This window comes from Anabrus simplex, chromosome 1 (genome assembly GCF_040414725.1).
Source record: "Anabrus simplex isolate iqAnaSimp1 chromosome 1, ASM4041472v1, whole genome shotgun sequence".
Classification (NCBI taxonomy): domain Eukaryota; kingdom Metazoa; phylum Arthropoda; class Insecta; order Orthoptera; family Tettigoniidae; genus Anabrus; species Anabrus simplex.
Genome location: NC_090265.1, coordinates 946,579,307 through 946,597,636, shown reverse-complemented (window position 1 = coordinate 946,597,636; position 18,330 = coordinate 946,579,307). Strand labels below are relative to the sequence as shown.

Here is an 18,330-nt window from a genome sequence, read left to right as displayed (position 1 = left end):
GACCATGTGCAGCTTTACTAAGCTGAACCTCTCCGAAGTTGGTAATGCTTGCGCATGCGCAATGATTCAGTTCTCATCTTTGTTTACATCCGTACTAGAGTATTCTAAGTTCCTTGACATCCGTAGCCTATGATTGATTGACTTGTAGGTTATACATCGTTTATCAGCCAAGATAATTTAGAAGAATGAACGGATAAAATGTGATTCCAATAATAGTAACAAAAATAAAGTTTAAAAAAGGTCACTCGCCCGTCCTGCTGACACGTACTACCACTACAGTCTAAAATGGCCATAACTTCTGAACCATTCATGCAAATAATGTCCTGACAAGGTTTTTGTAATCCTTATAAAATACTGGAGGAGGTCAAACAATTTATTTCGATGAGGAATTCGAGGATAATATCGAAATATTTATTTAATGTTAAGGAGTTATATTTTTTTACCGCTGAGCATAGCATAAAATCGCTTCTAGAGGGCAAACGGTTGGAAATAGGTATATACCATCGCGGATTTTTTGTAGAGGTTTCTGTGCTCTACAATTCGTACATTTACACTTGGGGTCTATCGTTGATGGTTCACGCAGCGTAAGCCAAGAAAGCAAGTGACCGACCGACATTTTTGTCTCTTTTACTGTATATCGGAACACGGAAACTCTATTATTTCACGAGCCTCGAAATATATTCAGAAATATAAGTTATTTAATGTTAATGTTATTGGTTTTACGTCCCACTAACTATGAATTTGAGCACCTTCACCACAGGACTGAGACAGGATCGAACCTGCCAAGTTGGGCTGTAAGAAGGCCAGCGCTCTACCATCTGAACTGAATCCTTAGCTTAAACCTCAGTTTCATACAGCTTAAGGGCCATTTTCTCCAAATCGAGTTAAACCTGGTATAAATTAAACCCGTTCAACTTTAGTACCTAGTTTAAAGTTGCGTCCATTTTCTCCACCAATTTCTGACACTCGTTTAGTTTAAACGGGCGAGCTGTCGTTGGCGCTAACGTTGGCTGCGCTGAAGGAATAGTCGAAGGCATGGTCGATTGGAATTGGCCAATCAGAGCAAAGTAATTCAATGACCGACATTTTTGTAATAATATCAGCTGTTTGTGGCGAATTAATGCTATCGTACGTAGTGAATAAAGAACAAATTCGGCGGGATATTAGCTTTACTGATAAATTAATTGTTTACATTTGTGCGAAGTGTTGTCATATAATTCTACCTATTGCTGTCTACAATTTATTGGAACGCACTTTTATTTCTTATTTTTCTCTGTCATGCTTTACCATAAACAAGTACCGTGGGCCTAATACGTGTCTTTTGATGTCTGTATTGTCTTACGGAGCACACGAGAACGTTGAAATATTAAAATCCTGGTCTTTCAGCAATAGGCCTACGGTATTCCTTTCCTCAGAAAATCAACATTTATGTGAATTTCAAGTAAACAAATTCCAAGCATGCTCGGGATCTATCTCCTATCAAAATCCATCGCCCTCGGCCGGGATCAATCTCACAAACCTTGGATCCAGCAGACAGACCACTGAGGATGTATTATTTGGAGATGTATTACTTGATTCCATATTCGTTTATAACATAACCAAGTTCGCGATATGTCGTACTGTATGCATAATGCTCTTCTCCCTACAGCATTAATATTTCTATTGCTGGTATGCTGGCAATAGATACGATGAAACATTCTTAACTATAATCTATTCGATTACAAGTTTACTAGCAAGCATGTAACACTTTATTGTTTTTCTGATCCTATAAATATATAATCTAGCGATTAGAAATTGTATACCACCGCCTCTCCTGCCGTGCCGGTCAACATTCTGATGGTAAAAATATTTTCGACAAATTAGATTCGAACCGTCTTGTCACGGATTCGGACGATGCTGACTTCACGGTTTAGCGACTACAGCCACCAGGTACCACTTGAAGAGCGGACGTATTACACGACTTATGTAGGAATATTTTTATGCTTCACATTGCAGTATTCATGCCACCAACAGTATTTTACAATATATAATATTATAAGGAGACTGCAATTTAAGGTCTGTGGTCCCCGTTGTTAATGAAAAAAATGCCTGCTGCATCATATCTTAAAGCGACCAGAATCATTGCTTCTAGCGAAATAGCATTATTTCGTGCAGTTGACGTTTTAAATTAATCCTTCGATACTAGACAATCCTTGCTGTTCGCTTATGAATTATAAATCCATCAAAGAACTCCGTTACATCCGATTTTCCAAGATTGTAAACTTTTGTTGGAACGCGGCTTCTTAACCTCTCTTGCACATCAAAATTATTTCCTATTTAACCAAAGACTTCAATAAATTCTCCCATTTTTCTAATACTAATACTAGGTTATAATTTTAATACGTTTTTCATTAAAGTGCTGCAGTACTGGTAGTCAAAACTAACCCTTCTGTTAGGAAAATCACAGATACGTTAATAAAATATCAAGAAGGTTGAATATAAACAGCAGTTTAAACCAACAATATAGAAGGTTTAACTCTGAGCCAGGTTTAAACTAGATACAAAGTTTAAACCAATATGGGGAAAATGAATGTTAGTTTAAACTCAGACTTAAACCAGATTAAAATAAACCTAGTTTAAACTCATTTGGGGAAAACGGCCCTAAGCCAGTCACAGATAAGCTCGGGTTAGTTTCTACCACTTGCACTCCCCACTGTGAAACTCGTCCAGAGTTTAAGATCCCGCTTAAGCTCGATCCAAGGCTTAAGCGTATACTGTGAAACCGGGCCTAAGCATATCGTAGTCGACTGCTCCCCTGCAATTACTGTATGACCAAGGTAGTCACAGTTTTAGAAAGGCTGGATATTGGCCACCTGACCAGCCCACAGCAACCTGGTGTAACTGTTTGAAGTGTGTTCTTTCCCAGTTTTGTCCCTTGATTAAAATAATAATTTCTTGAAGCTGATGCTGCGACCCTTACAAGGTCTACCTTCTTTTCTTCCCCCGGTCTTGCGAACATTTCGTGCATAGTGCCATCATATTCATGCCGATATATTTTAAAACAGGACGAGGTGGTGGATATTAGTTAGTTGTATCGACTGACCTACTTGCACACAGGCTTCGTTAACTCTCCGGGTCTTCATCTGGCCAGTCACCCAACAGGCATGCGGGTAACGGATCTTCTAAACGAGTATTCCGATCCGTGTCTGGTAATTTAATTTGTATGGAGATCTCGGTGCGGTTTAAAAGGTCCTTCAGTTTCGAAGAAAAGAAAAAAACTGTGGAAAGTTTTTTCTTCCTCGGATTATCACGTGTTTGCTATATAAATATATATTTACTATTCTAGGATAGCCATCAAGTCATCTGTGTCAGGCAAATTACCTAGAATATCAAGTGTGCTTATTTCGTTTCATCTCTACTGTGGTGGACTTCGTAGTAAACTACAGAAGATCACGCGTTCGAACCCTGTCGAAGATGAATTTATACATACATACATACATACATACATACATACATACATACATACATACATACATACATACATACATACATACATACATACTCAGTATTGACTGTTATCCTTTCCAGCATTCTGTCTACAAACCTCTCTGAATTAACAAAGCGCCTCCACAGTTCTCTTTTTTTGCAACCAGCTCTGTGTCCTTTTTTTAGTTCCACACCGCTTATCGTTAAATTATAAAAAAACTGAGTCTGTCGTCGTCTTACTCTGCTTCTATTACCCTTCATGCCGTAGTTCATTATTCTCCTTGATAACCTATCCTCCTCTACTCGCCTTTCATGACCCAACTACCGACCCTGGTTTGTAAGTCATATTTAAAAACCGCAATATACCATTCTCCATAGCTCCCCTATTGTCCATGTGCATGTAGTCGATAATAAATAATAATAATAATAATAATAATAATAATAATAATAATAATAATAATAATACAAAACATATTTCACAACACTTTATCCGCTAGAGGCCCAGCGTGTTTTCTATTGTTTTCCATTTTCACTTCCAGGCAGATGCCGAGACAGGTCTTATTAACAGGCCACAGCGGATTCCTTCCACCTTCTTACTTATTTCATTCACTATCATTCATTTAATCTTCATTAGCTTCTCAACTGAGGTTGGCGTCAGGAAGGGCATCCGGCCGTAGAACATGCCATATAGGCCTAACTACCGGGCGAGTTGGCCGTGCGGTTAGGGGCGCGCAGCTGTGAGCTCGCATACAGGAGATAGTGGGTTCGAATCCCACTGTCGGCAGCCCTGAAGATGGTTTTCCGTGGTTTCCCATTTTCACACCAGGCAAATGCTGGGGCTTTACCTTATTTAAGGCCACGGCCGGTTCCTTCCCATTCCTAGGCCTTTCCTGTCCCATCGTCGCCACAATACCTATCTGTGTCGGTGCGACGTAAAGCAAATGGCAAAAATAGGCCTAACTTCATCTCATCTCATCTCATCCCTGACCCCGTATCAAGAAACGGAATTAAGGGATAGACACAGGCTACATACACATCACTTTATCCGCTGAAGTCATAAGAGCCGTGTTTTTTTTTTTTTTTTTTTTTTTTGGGTCAGAAATGTGTTTTTAATATGCCAGTAAAACTACTGACTTTTGCAGAGCAGTCTGCCAACATGAAAGATATAACTACCATCTACTTAAGTTGAATTACCTGCTGTTTTGTGGATATTATCAGCTAAGGCGAGCTGTGAGTGTGTGTGTGTGTGGGGGGGGGGGATGATAAACTAACCCACTCCATCTTGTTTGTAACGCCTAATTCTAGTACCGCCATCGGTTTTTGAGGTTTCCCTATAACTGCATAACCTTTGAATCCAACCAGTCTGTGGACTGATGACCTTAACAGACAAGACGAGCTATCCTGCAGTTCTGCCAATCTGACTTGCTAGTTAAAAGGTCTCCCAACAGCGTGAGGGGAATATGAGTACAACTGCAGTTTAGTGGTTCCCTCTCCTGTTTTCATGCAACTATTCTTAGTTTTATGTAGGTTAAGAGTAAGAAAGGGTGGTAGGCTACACAGACTACGTATATGACGTTACTACCACGGTTGTGAAGTACGCATATAGTTGTAAGTATAGTTAATTCAATTATGTAGTTAAGTATTATTGGTGTTCTTAATAATGTGTACATACATCATATGTATACGTTTCTAATTATTGGATTTGTATCTGTCAGAAACACAAATAAATAAATAGCTGGCTGACCCGTGTAGCTCGCCGAGTGATGTCACAGTCTCAGCTAGACTGCGGTAAGATTATGTACAGCGTGATTGCTTGTTATACAGCAGTAATTAATCGATTTAGTCCATTTTATGGCTTCTGAATTAAGTGTTGAACAGCGTATTTCCGTGTGCTGTAGATTTTTAAATGCAATTCGCACCGAAATTTTGAAGATTCATGAGGCTGAATTGCAGAGAATGAACCAGAATATCATCACACGCTACAACGCTTGTCTGTAGGCTGAGGGAGAGCATTTTCTACATTTATATCGAGGTAAGTTGTATTGTTTTTCTACCTGATTACCATTCATCGAAATTTTTACGGGTGTCGGGAACGTTGTGACGGCGGCCGCGCTTTCAGTTACCGACATACAGCATGCAGGAAGGACGGCAGCTTCTGTACTTGGAACTGGGTTCACCGTAGTCGACCTTTTACTGGGGGTGTGGATATCTATGATTTTAGGATATACTTAAAAGCAGACGGTTATGAGTGCACAGTGAAATAATACTGATACTCTGTATCCGCCATAATTTTAAAGATAGACGTCACAGATTTTACTGTGTGATTTAGATTTCTCGTATGCTCGGAACACTTCTTTTTAAATTGTGTAGTTTGTCAACGTCTCTTGAAACATATTAAATAGGTGCGCAGTCCTACTGAAGTATCGGTACCACTGCCACCAATTTTTTGTTAAAATATATTCGTAGCTGTATTAAAATGTAGAATGTTTATATTTGATTAATATTTGTACTGCCGGTACCTCACAGATGAATTAAAATTGAATTATATATTAATTCGGTTTTTAAAACTAAAAAGTGATTTAGAAATAGCTCAATTTAAAAGTTGAAAAGAAAAAGTACACCGAACGAGTTGGCTTCGCGGTTCGCGTCGCGTATCTATGAGCTTGCGATCGGGGGGGGGGGTTTAAACTCCACCGCCGGTAGCGCTGAAGATGGTTTTCTGCGGTTTCCCATTTTTTCACCAGACCAACCTTAATCAGGGCTTCCTCCCCAGTCCCAGCCCTTTCCTACCCTGCCCCTTCTAAAGACACCATGACCTTGATGTCGGTGTGGGGCTTGTGCGCTTGTTGATCCCGAGGGCTGTGCCAGCTCAGGGTTACCCCTGCTGGATTGGCCTCGGTGTAGGGCTTGACTAACAAGGTGTCCCCCGAGTTGCCTGAGAGGTGGCTGTGCTCGTTATTCTATTTCTACCTTTCTATCCTAACCTTCTTAAATGTCATTTCTCTTACTGTCTAGGCAACCTCTCTGCCTCGTGCAGAATAAATTTATATGGAGGTTTTATCCTCCGTAATCACAAGTTTCGGGTCGTGGTGAGGTGATGCATGGCTACCGGGAGAGTAGTCGTTAGCGACCCCCTCCAGATACCGGGCGCTCTCTGGATTATAAAGCCTTACCGTTGGTACGGCGGGGCTCTGCCGAAGATCGACCTTATGTTTCCCTAGCTACTTGTGGGACCGAAAACGGAACTCCCTCTTTCTTTTAACTCTTTTCTAAAGGATGACACCTTTAAAAAACAGTGTCAAAGATTGCAAAGGAACGGAAAAGATATACACCAGTACCTGTGGATTATATAAGTGACGAACATCTTCCTCGATTCCCGATTAACCGGGCGAGTTGTCCATGTGGTTAGGGGCGCGCGGCTGGCTGTGAGCTTGCATCTGGGAGATATTGGATTCGAATCACACTGTCGGCATCCCTGAAGATGGTTTTTCGTGGTTTCCCATTTTCACACCAGGCAAATGCTGGGGCTGTACCGTAATTAAGGCCACGGCCGCTTCCTTCCAACTCCTAGGCCTTTCCTATCCCATCGTCGCTATAAGACCGATCTGTGTCATTGCAGCGTAAAGCCACTAACAAAAAAGAAATCCTGGTTGATTCCAGGGTCGATGGTAAAAGCTTTTTGACGAATGTCCTTTTATAATTGTACCGTGAGTAAAGCCTCTCCGTCCATTCAAATTAGCGCCTTCTCCTACTGTGCATCCATCTCTAATAAGAACAGACCCTATGTGAACTCCTAGAAGTTTGTCCTTAAAGGACTATATTTGACATCTATCTTCTAAAGCTATCTTGGGTTCAAAGCCATTACTAGTCATTGAGAAAGTTTGAATTTGGATGCTCGGCAACCTATCCACATTCTGTTGTTTGTTTTTAATTCTCCGAGTTTATCAAAACTGTCATTAAATTAATCCGCATATAAAAAGGTTTGATATTTAATGGATCTACCTATCGTAATCTATAATCGTAAAATCCTTTGGCTGTGTGTATGTGTGTTTGTGTGTGTTGACGGAAGATAGAGATCTCCTTCGGGAGATGTGAGACGGGGGTCCGGCATCATGTGGTGTTTGTAAACAAGGTAATATAATTTTTTATCTTAATGAAACTGCGTGGGAAGCTAGGAAAGATTTCTACGTTCTCCATTAGTATTGTTACGAATAAAGTGCCGTCTGTTTTATCACTTGTAATTTAGTTCAGAATGAACCAATAAATGCACACACACACACACACACACACACACACACACACACACACACACACACATATATAATTCTAATCAGCCATGAATGGCCACACTTACTAATTTCTGTCTATTTACAAGTCCCTCTTCCTTACGGCAGAGCAGGCGGTCCAGTCCGTTGCTATACCTGCGAACAGTTAATCCTTTATTTCACTTCCCCAAGTTCAGTCACCTCATGCAGCAGCTGTGTGTAGACCGCTGGATCTGAGCACAGGGCTACGGGCTACTTGACACACGATGACTGTTGGTTCGACTTCACAGAATGTCCAGTAATACACACAGTCACATTCAATGAACAACTGAACAGCTCAACAGTGTTGAACAGCAGGACGATACTCACAACAGCGTACATTAACACAGGTCCATTTATCCTCACACTCGCGATAGCGGCTTCCCTCGCTGACTCATGCCGAGCCTCAGTTCACAGAAATACACCAACACACAGTACAGTATTCCGTTCCATCGTCTCCAGCCCACCCACTCACTGGTCTCCCCGACACCACAACAGCTCCTCGTTCAGACCGTGGTGGGTCACTAGCGGTAGCCGACACCTCTGTCGCCTTCAGCCCAGTCACCGAAACCCAACACACTGAGTATCAACGCTGATTTCACCACGGAGTCCGACGCTGACTTTGAATCAAGTACGAACTCTGACTCTAGCTCCACCACGGAGCTCAACTGTTGATTTGAGCCAGAATTTTCGAGAGGTGGGTAGATGCAGAACATTCCCGTTGAATCTCCAAGAAACTCACAGGTAAGCCGGCTTGTGAAAACAATGTGCGGAAAGGCCGGCCCCACCCCACAAGCTGGCTGGTAGATTCCAGGTCATCTACGTCGCTAGCCTCTTCCTGGAAGTACCGAAAGTGGCCACCACGGGCCTGGCACGTAACAGTATATAACTGGTTGGCAGCCGGTTCTTTCTTCAATTAAAATGTAGGCTTTTCTTGTTTCTAAATTAAATGTAGCTTTCTTTCTAGTCTTCGGACTTTTAAATTTTCTTTCACTAATGGGAACTTGTTAAAATGTAAGGAAGCACGAGTGGTTACCCCCGTAAATTTCCTCTAATTTAATTTTGAGTGATCGCGTCCTTCTGTCTTCTAAACTTACATCTCTCTTTTCGGCTTAAGATTTCATTTCACTTAGTCACCACGTAGTATGGGTTTAGCCTCTCTGTCACCGGGTCTCAACGCCTACTTAGGTGTTTGCAATTTAAATTAACTTTGGAGTGCTTGTGTTTCCGCCTCAATGTCATGTTGGTTTTCGGCTGTTGTAAATATAACTTTCCTTTTTTCTTTCTTCATAGCCGCGTAGTGTGGGCCGTATTCCTCTGAAAATTTGTCTGTTCGAGGGTGGTTCTTCTACAGCAGTGTATATTCTGCATCAAGTATTTTGTGGTTACTGATGTGGTCACGTGTGTAATGCACCTTGTAAATGTTATGTAAACCGAGTTCCAGGGTTCGAGACCTGTGTCTTGTAGAACTTTCTAGAAGCTAAAGCTTCTTTCACTAATATCTACTTTCCCGAGAGTGTAAATGCCAACTTCCCCCTTTTCTTCTGTGAATTTCTGGAGACCTAAGGATCAAAGGTTTTGACTGTTCCTCTCGAAATGTGAGTTAGATTCCACAAGATTGTAAAGTGTTTTGATTTTACGAAGTTCTCAATTGTACTTTCTTGAGCATCTGCTCTCTTAAAGAGTTTATGGTATTTCCAGTTGTCTTTGGTTAAAAAATCCTCATTTTAGAAAAGAAAGTTTAAATTTTGTTTTTATTATCTGTACTTCAAGTTTGACTTGTCCGTTATCCGGCCATTCACCCCACACGCGTCCTACCCTCTCCGAACCACGGAAAACACCCTAACAGTGATCAGTAATTCAATCAGAGAAATTGTTGGTGGTGAAATCGACGAGATGCGTAAGCTTCGCGATGGATCAGAGTTAATTAAGCCGTTATCGGCTGAACAATCCAGGCGGCTATTTAAATCTAGATTATTCGGAAAGGTAGAAATCAAAATAGAGAAGCAGCCATTCCTGAATTCCTGCAAGGAAGTTATATTCCACAGGTATTTGCTTAACGCTATTATGATCCGATACCTAGCCATGTCGGGTGTAACCGACTTGAAGAGGTTAAAGAGGACGTGTGGGTGACAAGCTGCTTGATACGGGCGCATTCATCCTTGCCTTCGACGCCGAGACCATGTCCGAAAGAATAAAAGTAGCAATGTATCGACTGACTGTTCGCCCGTATATTCTAGTTCCAGTGAGGTGCTAGAACTGCCAAAAGTTTGAGCACGCCTCATTGCGATGTCAAAGTTCGACGACCTGCAAAATGTGTGGGAAATGCGATCGTTCTCTTGTCGACTGCATGCCACCCCCTGTGTCCCTCAACTGCCCAGGTGTGCATCTTCGTATATCCAAGGACTGTTCCACATTCAAGCAGGAGAAGATCCAGGATATCAAAACTCCGGATAAGCTTCCTTATCCAGGCGCCCGGAGGAAATTCAAATCTATGGCTGCTCGGTACTTCTCAATCTCCTTTGCTGATAAGGTCGTGAACGTACGGATCACCCCACAGAGTTTTGTAGCATCTACCTCTAGAGAGCTACCATCGAAAAGCCTCGGCTACCAACAGGAACAGGAAAGTAAAGGAACTGGAGATCCCAGGAAGGTATTGGCACACCACCAGGGCGTGGGGAAGTACTTCCCCAACTTGAGCTGGAAAGTCCAGCACTCCTTCCAATGCCCATACCAGAAAGGAGGAGAAAGGGTAGCCCCAGCGCTCCCGTAAGACGTTGGAGAAGAAGCCTTCCTTCTCCAACCCGATCGTGAGTCACAGGATCCCCAAAAACTACCGCCAACTACCGCCGGCTTTCCTTCCAAGACCAAGGAAACGGTGAGCAGGAGTGAGAGGCCCCGACGGCCTCCTTGGATCCCTTTCTGGGAACCCATTTCTTCCGGGAAAAAGGTCCACCGTTCTGAGACAAAAAGCTCACCAACTACGGAGAGCTCGGTCTTCAAGTCACTCTCTGCTGAGGAGACAATGGAGACTGAAGCAGTCATTGACGTAGATGATGATTATGGCAAAGTTGATACCGACAAAGACGGCTGAAATTGGCAGATAGTGAACCGAACGAACGGCAATCAATTGTCCTAATTTCGTAGCACTACACATAATGGAACTGCAGTAGTTACACTCGTCGACTGAGTTACGTCAATTGATATCCGTTTCTGCAGCCTCCGTAGTCTGCCTACAGGAATCTCACTTGAGTCCTGGACACGACACGACACGACTCGACTCGACTATGAGAGGATCTCGTCTTCATTCTAAAGACCTAGTAGCTGTGGATGGTGCGACGACTGAGGACGTTTGTACCCTAGTCCGTTCTGACGTCTTCAGTAATATCGAAGTACCGCTCCGTACTTTGATGGACGCAGTTGCAGTTCACGCTCCGTTCCCAGTAATGACAAAGGTGTGTAACGTTTACTTTCCACCGGAATATAATCTTCACATGCCTGAACTCCAATATTTAATTGCTCAGTTACCTTATATTTTTCTCTTGCTGGGAGACATGAACTCCCGCAACACCCTCTGGGGTTCTCAAGTCTTCCTGCGCTGGAATGCAAGAATGTTTTCGAAATGGAACGCCCTGTCCCTGAGGTTCGAATTTCTCATAAGAATACTGTTTAGGTACCATACCTCACGATAGTGGAATTAAAATTCTCAAACTACATGATAGCTTGCGAAGGAAACTCGTAGAGTGCCGCTCGGTTCAAATAAAAACGTGCCTTGTTGCATCATAATATAAATACACAGTTCAAAAAAAATTAGGGGAACATGTTTGTAACATCTGGTATGTGAACGTTAATTTAATAGATGGGGTTCCAATGGTCGTACAGCATACCTTGAGATCGTAGCTACTCAGGGTATGTCAAATTGAAGTTATACTCCCATCTGTAGACATAGCCATGCACTAAACTGTCAGGTGCCCCCTCAAAAAAAAAGCGATGCCTCCGTGTGTCGTTGTGAGGTACACAGACTACTGCCGTCATTTGAGCACGTCGTACGTAAACGAGCACATCCTATGAGACATCTTAACGAGGTTCATGTTGCATGGGCCGTCACTTTAATCAAGGAAGGATGGACTTTTCTTCGTGTTCTGTGGATCTCAGTGTCTCTCCGTCGGTTATTCAACGGTTGTGGAATCGCTACAGTGAGACTGGGCAGTTCACAAGGAGGATTGGACAAGGTTGTGGATGCATGCCAACCCCACAGGATGACCAATATCTGACCATCCGTGCGTTGCGGTGTCGTTCAGCGACTGCCAGAGAACTACAAAAAGAACCTCAGAAGGATCACTGGAGTCACGGTATCTGACCAGACAGTAAGGAACAGGTTAAGATAAGTGTCCTTGCGACCCACATGTCCTGTTCGAATGCCCCGTTTAACGCAGCAACATCGCGCAGCTCGCCTTCTGTTTGCCCGTACCCACGTCAATTGACAACTTCAATGGAGACCTGTGTTGTTCACAGACGAGTCCAGATTTCCCCTGACACAACGTGATGGACGTCAACCTGTATGGAGACGCCGTGGTGAGCAGTACATGCCAAATGTTGTCCAGGAAGGCGACTGATTTGGACAAGGTTCTGTGATGTGTGGGGTGGCATCAGTATTGATGGCCGTACGGATCTTGTCGTCCGTGGTAATCTTACCGCTGCTGTGTACATCGAGCAGATATTGCTACAGCATGTGTTGGTTGCTGCATACGGCGTTGACCCTGAATTCGTACTCATGCACGACAATGCCAGGACTCATGTAGCGCGCATCACCAGAGCTGTCTTGCGGGAAATAGACATTCAAGAGATGAAATGGCCAGCAGTGAGTCCAGGCCTTAATCTCATCGAGCATTTGTGGGATAGGCTTGACACAAGTGTTCGTGGCCGTCCTATTCCACCACAGACTCGCCAAGTCCTCGAACTGGCTCTCATTGAAGAATGGGACCTGATACAGCAACGTGACCTCCGTCGACTCATAATGAGCGTGCCATGTAGGTGCCAAGCTGTGATAAATGCTCGTGGAGGATATACACCATGCTGAAGCTCTCCAACTGTGATAACAATCCACCTTTAAGACTGTTAACAGTTTGTTTTCGCCCCTATTTTGACATTTCCATTCTGAAAATGAACGGGAATCCATCGATGTTCTTTTGTATAACTACTTCAACGGTAAAGATTAAAGGTTTAGTTGGTAATATATCTGGGTGTGAGGTATTGTTTTGTGGAGCATGGCATACGTTCAAAAACATGTTCCCCTATTTTTTTTGAACTGTGTACAATATGTTTACTTACAAATGACACAGAGGAAGACAGAAACGTGTCATCTCAAAACTCACGAGTTTCAAAATTCACCAGTCCCAAAACTCACGAATTCCTGGAAGAGGATTAGTAAGAACAGGTTTTTCTACCTGGGCCAATCTCAAAACTTACGAGCAGGGTCAGTTCTTTGAATGGATAAATGTCCACCCTGTTACTGATGGGATAATGGAATACTTTTAATAATCGAATAACTTTCAAATATTCAGTTATATCGCACAGAATAAACGGATGCGACATGAGTAATTTTTTTCGGTTTAAGTGTGTCAGATAGACAATCTGTTGAAATAAGCAAATAGATGAACTCTTACGAAAAATAGAAATAGTAGGCCTAATTAAGGACACTTTTATTCTCCGTCCCGGGGAGTAGGGAAAAAAATAGTAATCCACCAGCTGTATTAATCACATAACCACATTTCAGTTGAGAATTGTAGTGAAGATAAGGTATATTAGATAGTATTTTGCCTGTTATATTCGTGTTTTTCTTTGTGTACGGCAATCCTTTTGATAATTAAGCATTTAACCAAACGCAAGGTTGCATTTCTATTAGAGCATAGTAGGATAGAGTAATACTAAAGAAATAATCTTCTGTCTACGCGTTTAACTTTGTTGGTAATCCTTGAGTACGGTAGTTCTTGCGAATTTCAAACGTTAGGCCTAATAGCAATTTTCATTTCTATTTGTGCTTAATAATAACCTATTGTGGTTAGGATACGCCTGAACGTAGTTTTTAAACTGTTGTAGTGTATTGTAGTGACTTATTAGAGTGCTTATTCTATTATTTTGAGTAGTCTTGCGAATTTCAAACTTGAATTGTAATTTCCATTTCAGTTTTCGCTTAGTAATAACCTGTTGTATTATAATTAGTGTGGCTGGGTTAATGCCAGAGACAAGGATCTTGATCTTTCCTATCATCACGGAATTTAGTTGGAATTCAAGAGGACAAATTGGGGCAAATATTCGTTTATAGGAAGGGGAGTTAGGGAGTGGAATAACTTACAAAAAGAAGATGTTCAATAACTTTCCATTTTATTTGCAGTCATTTAAGAAAAGTCTAGGAAAACAACAGATAGTGAATCTGCCACCTGGGTGACTGCCCTTAATGCAGATCAGTAGTGATTGATTGATTGATTGATTGATTGATTGATTGATTGATTGAGGATGCGTCTGCACATAGTTTAAAATCATTGTAGTGTATTATAGTAGGTATCTTATTATAAATTAGTGTGTGTATTCTATTACTGTGAAATATTTGTTTAGTATAGTATCTGTAGTATCTGTTGTATTTGTATTAACCCTCATACTAGAATTCTGTTGCAGTAGTTAGGGTAGACTTAACTGCAGTTTAGAATTGTGTAGACCTAATTCTTGTGTATTACTTTCTGTTTTCAGTAATTAACAGCAATTTTCATTCTGTTAGGGTGTAGTAGAAAAAAAATTCGTACAACTAAGTAGTATTGTAGTGTAGTAGTAGCAGCTTATACTAATTACCTTGTTGTTGTGTGATCTTTGTGAACTATCCTAGGCAATATTTCTTTCCTTTCATTTTTATTTGCACAGAATTAGTTATTTTATTTTTCCTTTTCTTCCCATTATTCCGTAAATAATGGCTACGCAGTGCAAGTGTAGGGACTGTGGGTGTGGCCAGGCATTAAGGAGTATAAGGGAGGAGTTGGAGAGTTTGAGAGAGATAATTCGGATTCTCTCAGAGGACATGAAGGAAAGTAGGCCTCGCTCAAAAATAATGTACAGGATACAGTAGGTATCAAGGAGGGATGGGAAGGAAATGGGAGAATTTTAGAAGACAGGTGGTCTAATGTTTTAAGGGGAAGGAGATTGCAGGCTAAGGGTTCTGTTCAGGATCAGAATTCAGGACAGGTGTCTGTGAGAAATCGGTACGAGTCTCTGCAGGTAGAACAACCGAGGGAAGGTGAGGAACAGGGAACTGTTGCTGATACGTGTGGAAGTAGGAGGAAGGGAAGAGGTAGGAAAGGGAAATGTAGTGTATTGGAAAGGAAAAGACAGGTGGAACAGGGTCATGGGAGGGAGAAAAGGGAGGAGGAAGTAGCTTCTGCAGCAGTGAGAGAAGATAGGGCTGACCAGGAGGGGAGGGGTTCAAATGAGGTGAGTAGGGTTGAGGCTCTGATCGTGGGGGCTTCCATCGTTAGACATGTGGGGAAAGTGTGTGGAGGAAAGGGAACCAGGGTAGAGTGTTATCCAGGAATCAGGTCGAGGCAGATGTTGAGGAAAGTAGAAGGAAGAGGGAAAGGAGAAGGTGGTAGTGTTTCACGTTGGTACTAACAACGTAAGGCAAGCAGGTATAAGTACCAACATAGTTGGGGATGTGTGGGATCTGGTAAATGCAGCACGGATGAAGTTTAAGGAAGCGGAGATTATCAGTGGAATACTGTGTAGGAGGGATACTGATTGGAAGGTGATTGGGGATTTAACTGAGACTATGGAGTGGGTATGTAGAAAACTGGGAGTGAGATTTCTAGATCCTAATGGGTTGGTAGGAGACAGGGATCTGCGCTCAGATGGCCTTCACTTAAACCTCAGTGGTACGTATACGAGGTAAGTTAGGAAACTTGTTTAGAAGGGTTATAGGCAGGTACATTCAGAGAAACGGGGTGGCCTAGGGAGCGGTGTTAAGCGACCAGGGAACTGGAAATAAAGTAGGGATGACATAAAAATGTTAGTGTTCAATTGTAGAAGCATTGTAAACAAAGGAATCGAATTAAGTAATTTAATAGATATATTACTTACCAGATATTGTAATAGGAGTTGAATCATGGCTCAGAAATGATATAATGGATGCAGAAATATTGTCACGGAACTGGAGTTTATATCGTAGAGATAGGATAGGAATGGTAGGAGGGGGAGTATTCATTCTGGTGAAAGAAGAATTTGTAAGCAACGAAAAAGTTAAGGATGAAAAACATGAAATTCTGGGTGTAAGGCTCATCTCTAAAGATAATAGGCAACTTGATGTCTTGGGAGTGTACAGACCGGGAAAGGGTAGCCCTGACGCTGATTCAGAATTATTTGATAAGATAATCAGCTATGTGGGAAATTATAAGGAAAGGAACGTGATTGTAGCTGGTGATCTCAATTTACCAAATGTCAGTTGGGAAGGTAATGCGAACGACAGGAAGCATGAACAACAAATGGCAAATAAGTTAATATGGGAAGGGCACCTGATTCAGAAAGTGATGGAACCAACTAGAGGGAAGAATATTTTGGATGTGGTGCTGATGATACCAGATGAGCTCTATAGAGAAACCGAAGTAATAGATTGGTATTAGTGATCACGAAGCTGTTTTTGTCGTAGTTAAAAATAAATGTGAAAGAAAGGAAGGTATTAAAATTTGGACTATTAGGCAGTAATGTGGCTGATAAAACAGGCACGAGGGAGTTTTTAAAAAGTAACTATGATCGCTGGAAAATGGTAAATAAAAACGTAAACAGACTCTGGGATGGGTTTAAAGCAGTTGTTGAGGATTGTGAAAATAGGTTTGTACCTTTAAAGGTGGTGAGGAATGGTAAAGATCCACTATATTATAACAGAGAAGTAAGGAGACTAAGAAGGAGGTGCAGGTTGGAACGAAATAGAGTTAGAAATGGTTATGGAAGTAAGGAGAAATTGACTAGGAAATTGAATCTAGCAAAGAAGTCGGCTAAGGATAACATATGGCAAGCATAATTGGTGGTCATACAAATTTTAGTGAAAAATGGAAGGGTATGTATAGGTACTTTAAGGCAGAAACAGGGTCAAAGAAGGATATTCCAGGAATCCTTGATGAATAAGGGGAGTGTGTATGCGAGGATCTTCAAAAGACAGAAGTGTTCAGTCAGCAATATGTAAAGATTGTTAGTTACAAGGATAATGTCCAGATAGGGGATGTGAGTAATACTAAAAAAGTATTAAATTTTACGTATGATAACAATGACATTTACAGTAAGATAAAAAAGTTGAAGACTAGAAAACAGCTGGAATTCATAAGATTTCGAGGGATATATTAAAGGCAATGGGTTGGGATATAGTACCATATCTGAAATACTTATTTGATTATTGTTTGGTTGAAGGTTCTATACCAAATGAATGGAGAGTTTCTGTAGTAGCCCCTGTGTATAAAGGAAAGGGTGATAGACATAAAGCTGAAAATTACAGGCCAGTCAGTTTGACGTGCATTGCATGTAAGCTTTGGGAAAGCGTTCTTTCTGATTATATTAGACATGTTTGCGAAATTAATAACTGGTTTGACAGAAGGCAATTTGGGTTTAGGAAAGGTTATTCCACTGAAGCTCAGCTTGTAGGATTTCAGCAAGATATAGCGGATATCCTGGATTCAGAAGGCCAAATGGACTGTATTGCGATTGACCTATCTAAGGCATTTGATAGTGTGGATCAGGGGAGACTACTGGCAAAAATGAGTGCTATTGGACTAGAAAAATGAGTGATTGAATGGGTGGCTATATTTCTAGAAAATAGAACTCAGAGAATTAGAGTAGGCGAAGCTTTATCTGACCCTTTAATAATTAAGAGGGGAATTCTTCAGTATTATTAGACCTTTATATTTTCTTATATATATCAATGATATGTGTAAAGAAGTGGAATTAGAGATAAGGCTGTTTGCAGATGATGTTATTTTGTACAGAGTAATAAATAAGTTACAAAATTGTGAGCGGCTGCAGGGTGACCTCGATAGTATTGTGAGATGGACGGTGGGCAATGGTATGATGATAAACGGGGTTAAAAATCAGGTTGTGAGTTTCACAAATAGGAAAAGTCCTCTCAGTTTTAATTATTGTGTAGGTGGGGTTGAAAGTTCCTTTTGGGGATCATTGTAAGTACCTAAGTGTTAATATAAGAAAAGACCTTCATTGGGGTAATCACATAAATATGATTGTTAATAAAGGGTACAGATCTCTGCACATGGTTATGAGGGTGTTTAGGGGTTGTAGTAAGGATATAAAGGAGAGGGAATATAAGTCTCTGGTAAGACCCCAACTAGAGTATGGTTGCAGTGTATGGGACCCTCACCAGGATTACTTGATTCAAGAACTGGAAAAAATCCAAAGAAAAACAGCTCGATTTGTTCTGGTTTTTTTCCGACAAAATAGTAGCGGTACAAAAATGTTGCAAAGTTTGGGCTGGGAAGACTTGGGAGAAAGGAGACGAGCTGCTCGATTAAGTGGTATGTTC

The 18,330-nt window shown here is 41.4% G+C and overlaps 1 protein-coding gene across 6 annotated transcripts in view; it reads left to right on the top strand.

Annotated features, from left to right (window-relative positions):
* Positions 1–18,330, top strand: part of LOC136857783 (E3 ubiquitin-protein ligase RNF19B) — a 649,393-nt gene that overhangs the window by 288,909 nt on the left and 342,154 nt on the right. The gene's annotated exons all lie outside the window — the stretch shown is intronic.